Here is a 19,888-nt window from a genome sequence, read left to right on the forward strand (position 1 = left end):
TAACAACATACCTGTGCATGATTTCTGAACTAACAGGAAAGTCTAGGCTGGTGGCAATGTGCATGAACTCATCGAAGTACGAGTCAAGATCTAGTCGGACATGTTTCTTTGTCCTCACCTGGGTGAGGGTCCCAATAGATGGGATCACATGTTTGCACACCACAACATCCATACTCTTGAATACTCGTGCATGGTGTTAGAGTTGGTCTAGTAGCCCTCCATCAGCAATCAAAGCTCTTTGCATTTCCATAAGTAGGTGTCTCATCAGTATCATCTTATTGCATTCCATTAGGCATGCCATAACCCTGATGGAGGAGCTTGTGTCATTTATTCCCCTCTTGGCATTGCTGGATCAAGTTTGTTTCAGTCAATAAATTCCTTACAGGGTCATTGGTCTTGTCTTGAAATCAAGGTCCTAGGTCTAGGGTTTAGTCCAATTTTGTCTTTTGAGGTCATGTCTTTTGAGGTCAATAAATGCCCAGCAGGCCAGAGGGATGTCCAGCAAAGCATCACTTCAAATGATTTCATATTGTACAGCTAATTTTTACCTTGAGTTCAAAAACCCTGTTTTTGAAGGCAAGGTCATTTTCTCATTTTTTGTAAAAATGTGTAAAAAATTCAAACTCTCCAGAAGTTGGCATGCAGCCTTGGTCTCCTTTTCCAAGACTCTTCAGAAGCTATCCCTGCAAAAATTTGCAAGAAAAAGCATCATTTCAACCAATTTCATGTCAAAAAGGAAACCACAAGTCAGCAGCAATTAGTTTCAAAAAGTGTCATTTTATAAACATTATAAAGTGAGTTTGAGGGGAAATAAATTTAAATCAAGCTTATAAAAATCCCCTCTCTCTTCTTTTTGTCATTCATTTTCCTCTAAGACTCCAAGAGCAAGTGTGAAAGGCGATTTAGTGTGAAACTGGGCAAATTGAGAAAAAGAGCCTGCGCACTACGCATCAGAGCCCGCGCGCTACGCGTTGGGCGTGCGCTACGCGTCAGGGCACACTCTGTAGTGGAAGAATTGGTCGGGCGCTACGCGTTGGGTGCGCGCTACGCTCCAGAGCCCGCGCGCTACGCGTTGGGTTTCCACCTTCAAAAATTTGCCAGTGAGCCACAAATTGACTTCTTCCTCCTCAATTTCTTCAGGTAGGCCTCAAATCATTGAATTTATTGCTTTGTAAAGATAACATGAGCGTGAAAATGTGTCAAATTCCATCAAGTTTGAAGCATGAAATTCATATATATTATGTTTAAAAATTTCAAATTGCAAGTGAAGCTAGGGTTTTGAGTTCGCTACCCAAGGTCATCTTTTTCACTCCCTCATTTCCCCACATTCCCATTATCACTTCCCTTGTCACTTTCACACAATTTCCCTAAAAAAAATATCAAAAGCCCTAAAACCTTACCCCTATCCCTAAAATTCAATAAAATCTCCCTAAATCCTACCTCCTATCAAACCCCTACAAATTATGATTATGTGATGATGTATGTGTCATAATTCCTTCCCTAAATTCCCTTTTTTATATATTTTCCCTAAATCCCCTCAAAAGTCCCCCTCCCTAACGTCTCCCTTGTGTTTTTTGTCCCCTTGGAGCAGCATTCAAACAGTCAAAACAACAGGTCATTTGTGCAGAAGCAGCAGTACATTTCAGCCATTTTGCTCTTGAAACCATGTCAGAAACCGAAATAGACTATGAGCAAAGTGATGACCGTGAGTCAACACCGGAGGTTGAGGTGCCAAGGAGGCCTCACAGGGGTGGTAAGGGTGGTCAACATGTGAGAGAGGATCCCACCTCTTTGGCCTATTTGCAAGCTTGTCCACTTGCAGTCACATGTTTCCGTCATCAATCATGCTATGGATATTGCGAGAGAATTTCCCAAATTCAGCACCACAGGGAATTGGTCCGCTTGTTTGTTTTGCATTTGCACAACGGGGATGTGAATCTTGCAGGGGTGGATTTTACATTGTCACCTGAGATTGTTGCTCAAGCAACAGGGATACCCAATGTTGGAGAAGAGTGGAACAAGCGCCAGCTGTTGGATAGATTCCAGTATGAGCCCTACATTAAACCTGTATATGTGAGGCACCTAACTAGTGTGTTTCCTTTCAGATTCTTGAGGGATGAGTATGTGCCCTTGATGAGGCTCATCATTCGCTATTTCACCTGTGAGGGCATATTTTCACGTTTGTATTCGTATCATATCCGCTTGTTGATGCATTTCACACGGGTATGGATGATGAACATTCCTTTCTTCATGTGCTGGAATATTGAGAGGATGGTGCCCTTGGTGCAGAGAAAGAGCCCAGCACAACAACACAGGAGCATCTACCATTATGCTTTGATCAAGATTGTGGTCATGCATCAGTTGGCCCAGCAGGGTATTCCATGGGAGGATTTCATCTCTCGAGATTTCTTCACAGCGCCACCACCCCCTGAGGTTGTTGATGAGGAGGGAGGACCTTCACAGCAGTATGACATCCCTGAGCCCAGACATGTCAACTCCCCTCCTTTGGTCACATATCAGAGAGGCCACAGGGCCTTATTTGCATCAGCTCGGCGAGTATTTTCTCCACATCAGGTGGAAGGGGTCTCGCCTTATTCATCAGCACCGCGAGTGTTATCTCCACACCAAGTGGAAGGGGGCTCATTTCCAATAGCAGCACAAGTATCATAGAGGGGCAAGCAGCCCATGATTAAGGAGGGATTGTCAGGTGATCCAGATATTGACATCATTGATCTTGACACCTGTTCTCCTAGCTCGGAGCTTAAGGAGATCATTCGGCAACGGGAGGTTGAAAATCGCTTGTTGCAAGAAAAATTAGAGAGGGCACAATGGACAATCACATATTTATAGCAGCGTAACAAGCAATTAGAGGATGAGCACACTCTCAATGAGTTGTGGAGGATCCATGAAGACCGCAACTTGGCTCGTAAGAGACCCGGTGATTTGGTACCCATTGAGCGAGAGGCTATGCTTCTCCGGGTCAATGCTCATTTGGAGAGGTTGCTGGCCAAGGCTAACAAAGATAAGGACATGATCCAGAACATGAAAAACCATTATTGGGCTCGAATGCACGTATGTAAGGCAAAAATGAAGGTGCTCAAAGGACGGTTGGCCAAGGCACTAAAACGAAGAAAAAGGCCCGATCCCCTCCACATCTTGGCTGAGGCTTCCTTGAAGGAGCATGGTGCTAAATGACATACCTTCTGCGCAAAATTCAAAAAAAAATTGAGCATTTTTGGTCATTTGTGAATTTTTTGGGCAAAAAACAGGTTTTCTTCCCCAACGCGTAGCGCGCCGCGCGCTACCCTGAAGATGGGCAACTCCATTTCATGAAAATTCAACATTTTTGGATTTTTCATGCAAAAATACACTTGCTCAGCAATTGCCAAGAAATTTCACCAAGTTTTGAGCCTCAAGAAGGTCAAAAAACATGCAAAAAATGACTTTCTGCCACTTTTTTGACACACAGGAAGCAGTCTTGGGAGATTGCAATTTTGGAGGGGAAAATTGTCACCAAATTCAAAAATTCCACTTGGGTTGGGAAGTAGACATCCAGACCTTTCCAACAAGCCCACTTTTGCCTCATTTGGACTCCGGGAAGTGCCTCAAAAGCAGGCCCAAAGGCGCGCTACGCGTTGAGATTCAGGGCGCTACGCATCAGGCTATTTTCACAGAAATGCACCTACAGCTCAGCAAAACGCAGTTTTGACTAGGTTTGACTTTTTGGAGTGGTTTTGATCCTCCTTGATTTAAATGATGTAATTTTATGATACTTTGACACTTATTTATCTCTTCTAGAAGATTCATTCATGAAATAGGCAAAAATTTAATGAATGAATTGGTTTCCTAGCTTATAGAGGCAAGTTGTTTTGACTGCCTAGATTCTAGTGCTCAGTTTGGAATTGGTTGAAACAGCTCCTAGGATAGTGAGATCAACTCCTAGAGGCAAGGAAAGATGTTATATTTCCTATATTATGTACTTTCTTGGTCATTTTCAGGGTTGGACTCTTGAGGGAGAAAGCTTCTATTGTATTACTCATTGTATCTCTGTAATTTTGGCAAAGGAAGAAAGGCCAAGGTTTTGTAGTCCTTTTTGGGATTCCTGTGGTTACATGTATTGATGGTGTGTTTCTCTTTGTACTTGTAAGTTTTTTATGTGAATCATCTTCTTATTTTCCTTCTGCAAATTAGGAAAATGAAGTGTTAAAGTAGAATTCATGATTTCCATGCTCTGCTTTTAAGTTTGCTTAATATCAATGTTTTCATCTATTTAAGGGGAATTCAAGGTGATTGCTTGCTCTCCTTAGCTCCTCACCAGTCATTCTCATCCATCCAACTCTTTCAAAGGCATCAATACAGTTTCCTATCTTTCCCCAAAGAGCCCCCTACAAAAACTGTGTCCAATCCCCGCACCGAAAATTTCCTTTCCCCGATTTTCCACCAAAATCCTAAAAATCTCAAATCAAACATTTTATCAGTTTACTAGCCTAAAATCAGTGTTCTATATTGGTTATCTCCGCCGTTTGAAGATCTTTGCCGAGATATACCGGAGAGAGCCCTCTCCTGCCCCGTAGGGCTAGCTACGAGGCTAAGTGGTTTGATGTTGCCTTGGAGTTTTCCTTTCTCAGCGTGAGGTGAAATTTCAAGCGCTAACACATGGGAAGCTTGTATGCTAGTGACGAGCTACAAGAGCTCTTCATAGTTTTGGATATGACTCCAGATATGTGCTTTCAGCTCGACCACATTGGCCCTCATCATCTTGGGCAAGTGAAGTAGGGCTCCCTTATATTTCATCATCTATGTTTGCATGTCATCAACAACAACATACAAGTTCATTAGGATACATGCTCTTCTAGAACATCACTGCTGCCATCCGTTGAGATGGACAATTGCCTTATACACGATGCCAAACTTAGGTTACAACGCACACATGACTGTGTCAAGGGAAAATACTTAATCTAGTATTTCCTTCTTCAATTCAACTCAGGTGGACACTGTCACCAAGTCTCCTCCTTGCTTGGTCGTCTGTAGTTCCTTCATCATTCGCTCATTCTCGGCTATCAGAAAGCGAACACTTGAGCTAGTGGGTTCAGGATACACTCTGGTTGCATCGGCCAAGGATGCTAGATGTTTGCGCACATCATTCATGATCACTCGTTCCTCAACTTGCGTAGGAGATGTATGATCATCCAGAGTTGACACTCTACGAGACTGCACAACTCTATGTAGAGATTTGTCAAATGCGATGTTGTGCATCTCTCCTTCTAGTTGATCACTAAGGATCTCAATGCCTCCTTGGTCACTTGAGACTTGCTCATCATCTGGATACAGTGAAGTGGGTAAGTCAACCTCTTGGTGATGAGGCATTAGGTCGATGTCCTATTCCAACTCTTACTACTCCATGTCTGCATCCAACTGTTGAAGTGCTTTCTTTATCTCATGAGCGAAGTCTTGCTCCCACGATGGTTCACCATTTATGCCTGATGCCAGTTGTTTTTTTGAGTCAACTACTTGTATGGGCGTTGTTTCATTTGTTTGCACATGTTGTGCCCCCTGCTGTATCTGTTGCTGCTGCGCTTCCACCTCCTTTTTGCATAGCTCTTGTTCCTTTCAGAGTTTCACCTTCAGTAGCTGACACTAGTTAGCACACAAGCATTGTGTTTTCACCAAAGTTCACTTTGAACAATACATATTTTCCTTTAACATATTATTCACTAAAGGTAACAAGTTCTTCATACAGAAGAAAGATGACAGATAACCAAGTAGCAATAACTGTACAATCCCTCTTGTAATTTACCTAGCTCATTTCTAGTGTCGCACATGGTTTCATCCGAAGCTAACCTACGAACGAAACAAACGAACAAAAACAAAATGAAGCAAGAGCGAAAGAAAAGCTAGTAAGAAAACATTACTCCTACTCCTAAGTTAATGGTGCATGGTCCTGATCATGTGAAGTGATATTTCCAATGCAGCCCCTGATGGATTGGTTGACCCATGTTGGTAAAGGCTTGGTCTGCGAGCAACCTAGTTGTGTGAACTAGCAAGCAAGAAATGTATAACAATCAAGACAACCACACTTCATGTTTCAAAGTTCCCACATGACATAGGTGAGTGCAAGTGCATGGCGAGCAGTCCATGGACTTATCATGAAGCTATGCGACACTGCGTGCAACTTTGAAGCATAAGCACACTCTTGATTGGGACATGCAAGCAAATGAAAGAAACAAAGATAACTTGCACTGTGCATGCGTTCTTACAATATAAGACTCCTCCAATGCGTGAGTGATAGGATAATGAAGTTCGAGTGGAGGAAGTATGATCTATTTGTAAGATGGATCTTCAATGCATATAGATGAGTGATGAGGAGCCTTGGGTGATTGAAAAATTTCCTGATTGGAAGTGAGACTAACCCCAAGAGAGTGAGGGCATGCCATAACCATCTGTTGGGAATGCAATAAGATGATGGAGCCTAGTGGAAAGGAGTCGCCTTCACTAAGTGGGCCCACAGGCTATTTTTGGCGCAAAGTCTATTTTTAGACTATGTATATTTTTAGACATATGGATCATGGTCTATGAGTTGCAGGATGATATTTGTGGATGAGTGGTCATGTTGGTAAAAATAGATGGACTTTTATTTTTAGACATATGGGCGGAGTCTATTTTTAGACTTCTAGGCTAAAAATAGAACAACTAAATATTATTAGCTCTTAATAATATTTGGACTATAAACATTATCTTATCCTCTTGGAGCACTTCAGTTCGAGCTACGGATGTGGCACATGCAACTGTCAGAAGGAAATGCGCTTTTCTTATGGGTCAGTTGAGCTATTGCATGATGGACTTCAGTTAGAACTCAAGTGATTGAGTTTGGTGGAGTTGATTAAGGAGTTGATGGAGTTGTGTTCGGTTTGACTTGGTTGAACTAGTTGTATTTAGTTTAACTGCAAATACACTAGTGATGAGTGATGTGAATTAATTGTTAATTAATTCACTAATTATTAACTCATAAAGAAACTAAAGAATACATCAGTTAACTCAGTGCATGGATAGTTCAGTGGAGACAGGTGTTAGAGGTTGAGACTGCTATTAGTTGTGACTATAATTGTGTATGAGATTTTCACATTCATTGATGGAGATTGCCAATGAGGATTGCGTAGTACAAGCCAAGGAAAACGAGCTTGGATCATCCATTATTCTTGCTTTGGATTGCGCAGTAGAGGCAGGAAGATAGCGGAGGAGATTTGAACCTGTGACTTGATTCAGATCTGAGCTACTTTGTGTGTAGCAGGTGGAGATAGTACTGAGTACTTGTGAGGAGTATTGTACTATGTATTGTTACATGTTCTATATCATTATAATATACAGATCGTGTGGGGTTTTCAGCTGTATGCTTTCCCAGGGTTACATACTGTGTTAGTGTGCGCATGTGATTGATGTTTCATTGTTTTTAATTCCACAAAATTGATGATCAACGTAGAGGAGGTTATGTATTATGCATGCATTCTGCAATAGTGTATAATCAGGATAATCTCTGTGAATAAGTGTCATATTATTCAAAATTTCTACATGGTATCGAAGCAGAGTTGATCATCAAATTTATTATTCAGAAAGTGGTTACATTTTATTTCTTCAGGCAGACTCTGTAATCGGGCCAAGTAGCCTCTGGATTCATCCTTCATTTGGAAGGTGAGATGTCCGGTAAAAGCCCATATAGTCAATCTCTGTATGAGAAATACTTTGTTCTCACAAATTTTAGATCAGAAGCAGTTGAGTTTTGAGCTGTTGGAATTCAAATTTGCAGCAGTGTTTTCTTGTGTCAAAGTTGAAATGTCTTTCAACGGATTGTGATTGGAGTATGCTCTTGAGGGCAACTCGAATTATATTGCATGGAAAGACAGGATGGAGGCGGAGTTAGATGAAAATGGGTTGAAGGAGTTCATAGAGGCTAAGGTCCCAAATCCTACTAATGCTGCTCACGTTGAGGTTTGGCAAAATAAGACAGCAAAGTGTCGAAGGATTCTGTTGGAGGGCGTGAAGGATCGCATTGTGTCCAGCCTGCATGGAAAGGCTTCTCCATACTTGATGTGGAAAGTGTTGACAGATCTATTCCAAAGCAAAAGCGACCAGAGGAAGTTGGCACTCAAGGATAAACTCAGAAACATTAAGTGTGAGAAAGGAGACAGTATGCCCAAGTATCTCACGAAGTTCACTCAATGCAGGGATGAGCTGGGAAGTGTGGGGGTGGCCATCGATGATGAGGACTTGGTGAGCTTGGCTCTTCTTGGTCTTCCAAAGAGTTGGCATTCCTATTAGGACTCTGTCAATGGTCGGGAGAAATTTCCAGGATGGGAGAGACTTAGATGTTGTGCAAGAGGAGATCAGGCGGAATACCAGTGACGGATCTTCATCAAAGGTACTTGATGAAGAAAATTGCACTTTGGCTGCCAAAGCAAAGAAGGGGAAGAAAAAGAAAGCTTCTCATTCTAGTGCGAAATGCAAGAAGCAAGACATGTCCAAGGTGAAGTGCTTTCACTGTCACTAGCACGGACATTATGCCACAAATTGTCCGCAGAAGAAGAAAAATAAGCAAGCTGCTAGATCTGCAGTAGGAGAGGCCTTAGCCTCGCAGTTTGAGCTGGATTTTTCGTTGATCGCATGCGATTGGTATGGTTCTTGGATAGTCGTGTGTCTTTTCACATGACAGGAGATCGAGATTTGTTTTCTGATCTGGAGGAGAAAGATCTTGGAGTGCACATCGAGATGGGCGATGATGGTAGATACAGTGCGACCGGTATCGGTACCATTTCCTTTAAGAGGCAGTCTGGTAAACCCTTCGTATTGAAGGAAGTGATGCATGTTCTAGGATTGAAGAAGAATCTTATCTTTGTGGCGATGTTAGAAGACAAGGGATATGATGTTGTTTTAAGCGAGGGAAAGGCTTTCCTGCGCAGTAAGACAACTGGAGAAACCTGGAAGATAGGGATTCAAGTCAGGAACCTTTATCAGTTGCATGTAGATGGTTGCGCAGCAATGGCATGCAAGGCAGAAGGATTGGTGAGCCGGGATGATGGCGAGCTATGGCACAGGAGATTGGGCCACCTTCACCATGGAGCCTTGAAGATACTGCAACAGATTACTACTGGGATTCCTAAAGGCACTCTTGCGTAGTTAGATCAGTGAAATGGGTGTACTTAGGGAAAATTTGTGAAAGCCACCTTTCACGAGAAGGATAGTCACGCCACGACGATCCTTGAGAGAATTCACATAGACATGTGTGGACCTTTCTCAGTAGCTTCGACAGCAAAGCACAGGTACTATGTGATCTTTGTTGATGATTTCTCTCAAAAGTGTTGGATCTTCTTCATACAGAAGAAGAGCAAGACATACTCAAAGTTCTGTGAGTTCAAAGCACTGGTCGAGAAGGAAACGAGGAAGAAGGTGAAGGCTCCTAGGAGTGAAAATGGTGGTGAATTCATCTCTGGTGAGTTCAAGGACTTCTGCAATGCAGAAGGGATTTGAAGAGAGCTCATAGCTCCCCATAACCCACAGCAGAACGGGGTTGCTGAGTGGAAGAACATAACGATCGTGGGTGCTGCATGGGTGATGTTGCATGATCAAGGCCTACCCCTTCACTTGTGGGTGGAAGCATGCAATAATACAGTCTATGTGCAGAACCGTTATCCTCACAGGATACTTGGCATGAGTACACCCGAGGAGGCTTATTATGGTAAGAGGCCTGATATTTCTCATTTGAGGATTTTTGTTTCTAACATTTACATGCATGTGACGAAGGATGCTAGGAAGAAGCTAGAGCCGACCGCAGAGGTTGGGATATTTGTGGGGTACATTGATATGCCACACAACTATTGTGTGTATTTGCCAGACAGTCGCAAGACTGTTGTACGACAGGATATCAAATTTCAGGAGGAGAAAGCCATGAAGTGTTTGCTTGAGAGGAAGCCACACTTGCATGCAGATGAGGAGCTATTAGTTCCTAAGGATGAGCTTCAGGACATGGATCAGCCACAAGATGAAGTTCATGGAGTGGAAGAGACCACTCAAGCAGCGCCAACCATCAGAGGGTGAAAGCGCACTACAGAAGCTGAGCGACTGGCTCAAGATGCAGAGAAGGTTGTAGGACCACCTACAGGACAACGAAGACAGAGACAGTCTCCTGATCGATACACTGGATACATGGCTCTTGTGAGAAAATGTGTTGTGACTAAGCCATCCTCTTTCGAGGAAGATGTGGAGGATCCCGCATGGGTAGATGCCATGGCGGAAGAACACGATTTGATTATCAGAAACAGTGCATGGGAGATTGTCCCAAGACCGGAAGGGAAATCAGTGGTGGGTTCGAGATGGATCTACAAAGTGAAGCAGGCAGCTGACAGGAGTGTGGAGAAGTACAAGGCAAGATTTTTTGCCTGAGGCTTCTCACAGATAGAGGGGATCGATTATGAGGAGACCTTTGCACCTGTCGCAAGATATTCTTCCATACGGACGATTCTTTCTCTCTCAGCGCAGATATGGTGGCACATTCATCAGATGGATGTGAAAACTATGTTCCTCAACGGAGTCATTGAGGAGGAGGTGTACATAGAGTAGCCTGAAGGTTTCGAGATCTTTAGCAGCGAATTGCATGTGTGCAGGCTGAAGAGAGTTCTGTATGGGTTGAAACAAGCACCACGTGCTTGGTACACACGGATAGCCAATTATTTCACCGGACTTGGATTCTCCAAGAGTGAGGCGGATCCTAACCTATACCACATTGTGGTGGAGGTTAAGTTGCTTATCATTGTACTTTATGTAGATGATTTGATTCTGATAGGTGATGAGCTGTTGATAATTTCATGCAAGGAGGATCTTGCTAGGGAGTTTGAGATGAAGGACTTGGGCCTCCTTCATTATTTCCTAGGATTGGAAATTTGGCAGCACAGTGATGGAATATTTGTTTCTCAGGGTAAGTATGCTCGGGAGATACTGGAGAAGCTCAACATGCATGGTTACAAGCCTATTGATACTCCTCTTCCTAGAGGTTGGAGGAAGGAGGATGCTACTTTAGTAGAAGTAGTGGATGCCACTTTTTATCGACAGTTGGTGGGGTCGCTTATGTATCTAGTCAATACACGACCCGATATATGCTATGCTGTTAACCAGATTTCACAAGCTATGGTTAAGCCAACCAAGCTCTTCTGGAAGGTAGGCAAGCATGTATTGCGTTATCTCAGAGGCACATCGAGATATGGATTGTGGTACAGACAGGAGGATGAGGTGAAGCTATGTGGCTTCACGGATGTAGATTGGGTAGGGAGCCCAACGGACAGAAAGGACACACCTGGAGGGATTTTCAGTATCGGGTTGACAGCAATTTCTTGGTACAGCAGGAAGCAGAGAAACGTGGCACTCAGTTCAGTAGAGGCTGAGTATATGGCAGCAAGTTTGGTTGCATGCGAGGCTATATGGATGAGGAAGATCCTGGTCAGGTTGTTCGATTCATACTTGGAGCCTACGGTGATTTATTGTGATAACTAGAGTTGCAATAAACTCTCGGCTAATCCAGTATTTCATGACAGATCAAAGCACATTGACATCAGGTACCATCATATCAGTGATTGTGTGCAACGGAGAATCATGTTACTTTCATACATTCCCACGGAGGATCAAGATGCTGATATCTTGACGAAGGCACTCACCAAGAGAAAATTCGAATACCACCGAGGCAGGATAGGGGTTTGTTATAGAAATTTTTGTGCCTTACAGCTATAAGCATGAAATGTCCATAATTAAAGGGATCCAAAGTCCCTAAAGATGTTGTTACAGCTACTAAAGAAACAAGGTCAACCAATGACAGCTTCTCCCAGAAGTTCTCCACCAAAAACCACTCAGAAACAGTCAATTCAGGATCAATTCAGAGGCTCCACTAGTTGCCTGCGTTGAAATGCAGAGTCTACACTGGCTAGGTGCACTACAACGCAGGTGGAAGCACTACCAGGGTGCACTGAGCGGGAAATGACAAATGACAAGCTCATTCAACGAGGTGGAAAGACCCTGGAAGCTTCCAGAATCTTCTCCAATGACACTTGCCTCAATGAATTCGACTAGTGATGAGTAAGAGGCTCTCAACCTCCAAGTGGAAGCAAGAACTGATAGAGAGAAGCCACAAGTCAAAACATAAGCTGACTCATCCTCTCTGCTTACATCTATATATGGATCTCTCACCCAGAGGTTCAGGAGGTTGGAATTTTGTACTTTGCAGAGAATTGTTGTTGGTTTGAGATTGAGATTAGTACATTGGGTGGTTTATGCTTTGTTGGAGGAGAGGAAGGGATTCCTTTGCTGGGAGGTAGATGCTGGATCGGAACTCACTTGGTTGTATCTCCTCTTGGACTTTATTATCATATCAATAAACTATTTGAGTTTCTCCTACATGTTGTGTACCAATGATGTTTTGTTATGCTTACATGTTTAGCTTAATCTGATATTGAGCTTTTTATGAATGTATATCTGTATCTTTGTGTAGTTTCTCTCTCTTGTGATCTTGCAGGAATTCGATGAAGCTGGGACGATGAAGGAGCAAGGAGCTGGGAGCTACTGAGGAGAGGAGTGATTTGGATCGACAAACTAGCGGAAGATACAGGTTAGTTAGATCCTTCTTCCTCATTTACATTTCATAAAGAAGAATACTCAATTAGTTTACCTTGTTTGTTGCTAAGGCACTATCACACCTTAGAGTGGGATAGGGGCATTCCGAATGGATACTTTTCCCAACAACAAATTGGTGACTCCGCTGGGGAGAGTATCTTGTTAGTTTATTTGTGTTTCTATTGTTGTTCTTATCATAAACTCAGGAGTAACGAATCGAAATGCATTTTCCATTTTCAAATGCAAAGTAGAGATCTGCCACTCTAGTCCACTCACTGGGCCTGTTTTTATGATCTGAACAAACTGATCCACAAATGCTCTAACAGCCCTTTGTGATAGATCTTAGTCCTCCTCTAAATCATCCTCCTAATTGTACCTAATTGATAGCTTTGATCTGGCAAAAAACTGTAGATTTAACTGCAAATCGTGACCCAGAACCCAGAAACAACTCTCGTTTCTGCTTCAGCGCCGACTCTGTGAAGAGGTTCTGCATTTCAACGCAGGTCCCTTGAAGGCTACCTGTGCTGAAGTTCAGTTTCTCTGTGCTGAGGGTGCGCTGATCAGCCCTTGCCTTGTGCAGCTGTGGTTCCCTGATTCCTTTTGCTCAGTTTTATCTCTGTTTTTTGCAGCCTGTTATCAGTCAGTGTACCTATCTGAAACCCCTTTTCTTTGCCTCAATTCCACCTCAGTTGTATAAAGAAACTGTATTTTTTCTTTGTGTATTTGTTACATCATTTGCAGTTTCCCATTACAAAAGTAAACTAGTCATACTGTCGCCCTTAGATCTAGACTTGTCGTAGGTGTCATTTTGATCTTAGGAGTGAGTTTGTTTGCTGTTCGCAATTGATTGAGCTTTTACTTTTGTCATTTGGTTTGAATTTATGCATTTCTAGTGTCGAAACAAGTAAATCATAAAGTGTCGTAATCGTCTTTTTGATTTTGAAAAAGGAACTTGTTTATGTTTTCACTTGAAATCGAATTCAAATTTGTACAACAGCTTTCTTTTTAGGCATCAATATTAAGAAAGCGAAAACAAATACATGCATTTGTGCATTTGCATATTGATAGTTTGCATGCTTTGATTTAGGGAAAAGTGCATTACATTGTGCTTTATGCTCTTTGAGAAAATTTTGTGTCTTCCTTTTCCCCTTGTAGCTAGGATTTTCATTGTTGAAAAGATATAAAAGCTTGCTTATCATCTTTAGACTGCATTTAGGAATTGTATCATACATCTCGTGGTGATCCAAAAAGGAAAACTTCTAAGAAAGATCAACCCAAAATAAATTGAATGAACTTAACAACGCTTTGTAACTTAATGCACAACATAGAGGTCTAGGCTAGAGACGTGTTCCGGCATCGTAAAACCTGGTGACTGTCGATCTCGCTGATGGTTGGGTGATTCCTCCTGAGGGACGATAGCGCCAGTACGGATTGTGCTCCCACGTACCGTCGAGTATATATTGGGAGACCCCTATAGGCATAAAACCTTTATCCATAGGAAGCCGTGTCGGCCACCCTACTAATCGCAATGCACTGAACACAGCATTCGGGAAGATTGACCGCCCGTACCTTAAAAAGTATTCTGCGGTTTTGCAAAAAGTTTGGCACACCCTCTACCTAGAACTCCAGAGCAGTTCCTTTTGGCCTTTTTCAGACTCTATAACGGAAAAAGTCCATCCGAGCATTTGTCACTTCGGGCTCGTTAAAACATCGAAGGAGACTAGAGTCATCTTTAGCTTTTTCTCGACTCTTTAAAATTGAAAAAGCAAGTTGTGTCTAAAGCGTTGTTAAAATTTATTTTAAACGGAACAATCACCCCTCTTTTCCTGCGTTGATCTTTAGGTTGAGAAAATGGAACCCACCAACCAAGGAATTCCCCTTGGTGGAAATCCTAGTCCCTTCTCCTCTTGGGGAGATGTTGGTGCACCCCATATGGCCACATTGTCGCTTCCAGGGCTGACAATTGGCTTGCTGGTCTGGCTCTTCTCAACCAATGTCGTTCAGAACACCACTATTCTTGAACAGTCAAATCAACAGTTAGACCAGTCTAGAGTTTCTCACCAGCCTTCTACTTCCTCTAATTCTTCCCCTCCTCCTTCCTCTTCGCTTGACGGAACTGGTAAAACAAAAAACCAAGTTCCTAAGGAGAAGAAGGAAAAGAAGAAGAAAGATAAGAAGAAGAAGGAGCCAAAAGCGACTAGGGGCAAACAAGTGTCATCTGACAAAAATCCACACACAGCACTGAATAGGCCTAAATCACCATGTGTCATATGCAAGGGAGACCACTTCCACAGAGATTGTCCCTGCATCCCTCGGATACTAAGGGATTGGTCTCCCCGTTTGCACAATCCGGTGGTAGCAACCTTTGATAGCCATGTTGAATGCATACTGTCAACTAGCGAAAGTGAAGTCCTTGGACAAAAAGGGAGAGCTAGACCTCCCTGTAGACTGTGCAAAGGCGATCACGCCATCCACCGTTGTCCCTTCTTAGACGAGGCGAAAAGAGTTTTGGATGATCGTCCGGTTTCACCGTTACGAATTCCTCCTGGATATAAAAAACTCTTGCCGAGTCCTTCGTTAGTTGAAAATCCAGTTGGCCCGCTCAAGTGGTCAGCTGAAGCACCGGTCATTGAAGATGAACCAGCTGAATCCATACCCGACGAAAGTCAAAAGGTCGAGGCGGAAGTTGACCCGATCTTGCCTTCAGAGGATTTATCTTCGAATGATACAATCACTGAAGAGGATATAGATGACACCATCCCAATTCTCTTCATCAACTCAGACTCCGACGAGCATGGGGGCACTCCCCCCATTCCTTTATCGCAGGAAGGAAGTTCGTCAGATCGATACCCGGCCGTTTACTCGGTCCCAGCACCAAGCAACCTAGTTGTCTCCTTCGACTGGAACCAACTAGGCAGACCCCGTTTGCCAGCAAGCATACCATTCAGAATTATCGTCCAAATATACAGAATGGTCATGGCTGGCACCATCATTGATGAAGGGGCATCAGTGAGTATCCTTTCCTCCACTGCTTGGAAAGCGCTTGGTTCGCCAGCGCTTTTGCCTGAAATGAGAAATCTGACAGGCTTTGATAAAGGAACCAGTCGACCTTTAGGGATCCTCCCCAATGTGCCTATCACATTGAAAGGGAAGACCGTTCAAATGAACGTGATGGTCATTCAAGGACCCTTGGATTATAACCTACTCCTTGGATGAGACTATATATATTGCATGGGAGCCATTGTCTCCTCACTCTTTAGAGTAATGTGTTTTCCGCACGAAGGAAGAGTGGTCAAGCTCGTGGACCAGCTTTCATTTCCCGGATCACGCATCGCAAATAGTCATATACCTTCCCTAAATGGTCTTTTCATGCAAGAAATGTCTCAACCCACGGTCCATCCTCCCGATGAGCGCGAGTGATTCGGAAGGATATGACTGGAACCCAGGGGGCATGCGTCCTGGTCTGCTTCGGCAGGAAAACTTTGGGTATAGGGTAGGTTTCCGCGGGAGAATATGACTAGTCTGTACCCCGCCCATGCTGGAAGAGGGTTATTCTAGAATAAGATTCTCTTGTCAAAGTTATGTGAGTTGACAGAACTGAGTCAATCACCTTTGTCTATCTCGGTAGACATTGCCGAAGAAGTGTTTTGTTTGAAAGATTAATAGAACAATCTTTGGGTGACCTATAAGAGGTAGGCCTCTCTCTCTGAAACAAATGTTTTATCGGACTAAAGTGGGGGTAACCTTGAAACTCTGTTTTATACCTGGGGGCATGCAAACCTTTTGGAGTGCAAGCAAGGGGCGGCTATTTATTTTTTAAATTTTTAGGTCCTCCCTTTAAACCTGTAGGTCTAACCCTTTAAACTCGTAGGATTAGTCGTTTCCGAACTTGCATAAAGAAAGGATTCTAGGAGAAAAGCTTTGTAAGGTGCAAGCTCCATAAAAAATGGGATCTTACATGAGACATTATTATCATATGACTGGATAATCAAGCAGTTTTAGCACATAGTTCATGCTCGTTAAAAAATAAACATAAGATCGAGCAGTTTTAACACATAGTTCATGCTCGTTAAAAAATAAACATAAGACCGAGCAGTGTTTTTCCACATTTAAGCTCGTTAAAAAATGAACTACCCTCCGGTAAATAACCACCGTGAACGTAACATTATCAGCCATTAAAGCCTTGGTCGTGTTTGCACCGTCACCTCCACTTTTCCATTGGCCGATCGTTCACCTCCATATGATTGTTTACCCTTTTTGAGGAACAACTGCGAAGAGTGATTTCACTAGCCATCCTTGTGACACTGCCGTGATTGGAAAATTCCAACCCTTACATGGAATCAGCTGCTAACCCGTTTTATCACTCGTTCCTCAAAAGACGAGTCTTCTTTAAGCTCTTTTCATCTGACTCGTAAAATATGAAAAGATTTTCGAGTTTTGGCCTTCCAGCTCGTTAAAGTGACCGGAAGTGCTATCCCTCCTCTAGATTTTAATCTTTTTGGACCTGAGGGATTATTGCACAAAAAGATCGAGCGCTTGTTTTGTTCGGCTCGTTAAAACTATCAAAAATTCATCCCTTCTGTATTGTTTTATACTTTTTCGGAATTAAGGGATTAGATGACGAAAAAGGACCTTTGGAGTTATCTTTACGTACCTTTTTAGACTCTCTAAAAATGAAAATGGACTGAGTTATCTTTGTCGTTAGACTCGTTAAAAACATTAAATAGCGACAAACTTGTCTTTAGACGAGAACGAGTTTCACTATCGCTATGCTCGTTAAAACATAGCGATGGGTTTGCCCGAAGGGAAAATTATAGAACAAGCATATGTTATCCTCCTCAAGCTTGACAAAAATAAAGAGGTACTGGTCAGCAATGACTGGGGAAAAATTGGGAAGAAACTCAAAGAACTTTATTGGTAGCAAGTCGCTCTTGAACATGACACTTCCACTCCGTGCCTGAGTCGGGTTGGGTTGTTTCATTCACCGATCACATCGCCATGGTCTCTCCATACCATCCATCTTTGGGGTAAATGCTACCAATCCATCACATAAGTGTCGTCGATATGTTCAAGAGAAGTCATCCAGAGAAGTCAACCGTGTCCCATCCACTACCATACATTATCCTTCATTCTTTCATGACCGCCACCCTGAACTATATATCATCAGATCGTTTTCACCTCCATCAAAATCATTTGCTCCGTTCCGTGTCACTGATGTGGGATACATTAAGGCCCTCCTTTGACGGATCGCTTCTTGTCGACATCAGCTCATTATCCAAGAAGTTGATCTAGGAACAACCCCTTCAGTACTTTGAAGCTTGCACGCCTCAATGGCAAGTTTCTCACTTCCGGCGACAGGTATACATCAATGACCTTCAACCGAAAGATTTTGTGTGGTGTTCGATGCCAAGTCCTTTATTCACACCATGTGAATTGTACTGTAGTACCTTGAGGGTCATTATCATTGTCGGTGATTCCTCTCGCGCTTGTTAACGGTTTACATCATTGATTGGTAATCAAGCGATGTCTTTCCATGTTCGACTTCAGAACATTTCTCACATGGATCGACTTGTACTTAGAGTGAAGATCGAACGAGTTTGAAGACCCCGGATCTAGTTTCATCCATCCGGGCTGCGATATATATTCAGGAAAAATAAAGACATTGACATGTACAGCATTGCAGCACAGACAATCATCCTACCAAAGGATGATGATTTCAACAGGATCATCAGTCTATCATCAGACAATTGTCTGTCCTATGTACATAAAAATGAATTTATAAAGTTGAGCATGGGAATGCCCGCCTCAACTAGATCATGAAAATAGTATGAAAAATAATGTATTGTATTGTATCTTATTACAGGTCTCCTCCCAGCATTGAATGAACTTCGGATCCTCCTAATAAAGCATTTCACCTGATAAACAGCCTCATACTTTAGGGGGAAACTGTTATAGACATTTTTGTGCCTTACAGCTATAAGCATGAACTGTCCATAATTCAAGGGATCCAAAGTCCCTAAAGATGTTGTTACAGCTCCTAAAGGAACAAGGTCAACCAATGACAGCTTCTCCCAGAAGTTCTCCACCAAAAACCACTCAGAAACAATCAATTCAAGATCAATTCAGAGGCTCCACTAGCTGCCTGCGTTGAAATGCAGAGTCTACACTGGCTAGGTGCACTGCAACGCAGGTGGAAGCACTACCAGGGTGCGCTGAGCGGGAAATGACAAATGGCAAGCTCATTCAACGAGGTGGAAAGACCCTGGAAGCTTCCAGAATCTTCTCCAATGACACTTGCCTCAATGAATTCGACTAGTGATGAGTAAGAGGCTCTCAACCTCCAAGTGGAAGCAAGAACTGATAGAGAGAAGCCACAAGTCAAAACATAAGCTGACTCATCCTCTCTGCTTACATCTATATATGGATCTCTCACCCAGAGGTTCAGGAGGCTGGAATTTTGTACTTTGCAGAGAATTGCTGTTGGTTTGAGATTGAGATTAGTACATTGGGTGGTTTATGCTTTGTTGGAGGAGAGGAAGGGATTCCTTTGCTGGGAGGTAGATGCTGGATCAGAACTCACTTGGTTGTATCTCCTCTTGGACTTTATTATCATATCAATAAACTATTTGAGTTTCTCCTACATGTTGTGTACCAATGATGTTTTGTTATGCTTACATGTTTAGCTTAATCTGATCTTGAGTTTTTTATGAATGTATATTTGTATCTTTGTGTAGTTTCTCTCTCTTGTGATCTTGCAGAAATTCGGTGAAGCTGGGCCGATGAAGGAGCAAGGATCTGGGAGCTACTGAGGAGAGGAGTGATTTGGATCGACAAACTAGCGGAAGATACAGGTTAGTTAGATCCTTCTTCCTCATTTACATTTCATAAAGAAGAATACTCAATTAGTTTACCTTGTTTGTTGCTAAGGCACTATCACACCTTAGAGTGGGATAGGGGCATTCCGAATGGATACTTTTCCCAACAACAGGGTTGCAGATAATCCATATATTTTTGAGAGGGAGTGTTGAGAATGCAACAAGATGATGGATATTGGTGGAAAGGAGTCGCCTTCACTAAGTGGGCCCGCAGGCTATTTTTGGCACAAAGTCTATTTTTAGACTATGTCTATTTTTAGACATATGGATCATGGTCTATGAGTTGCAGGATGCTATTTGTGGATGATTGGTCATGTTGGTAAAAATAGATGGACTTCTACTTTTAGACATATGGGCAGAGTCTATTT

The sequence above is a fragment of the Pinus tabuliformis genome, chromosome 8, assembly GCF_031772625.1.
Source record: "Pinus tabuliformis cultivar Carrire ecotype Pingquan chromosome 8, CPIR1, whole genome shotgun sequence".
Classification (NCBI taxonomy): domain Eukaryota; kingdom Viridiplantae; phylum Streptophyta; class Pinopsida; order Pinales; family Pinaceae; genus Pinus; species Pinus tabuliformis.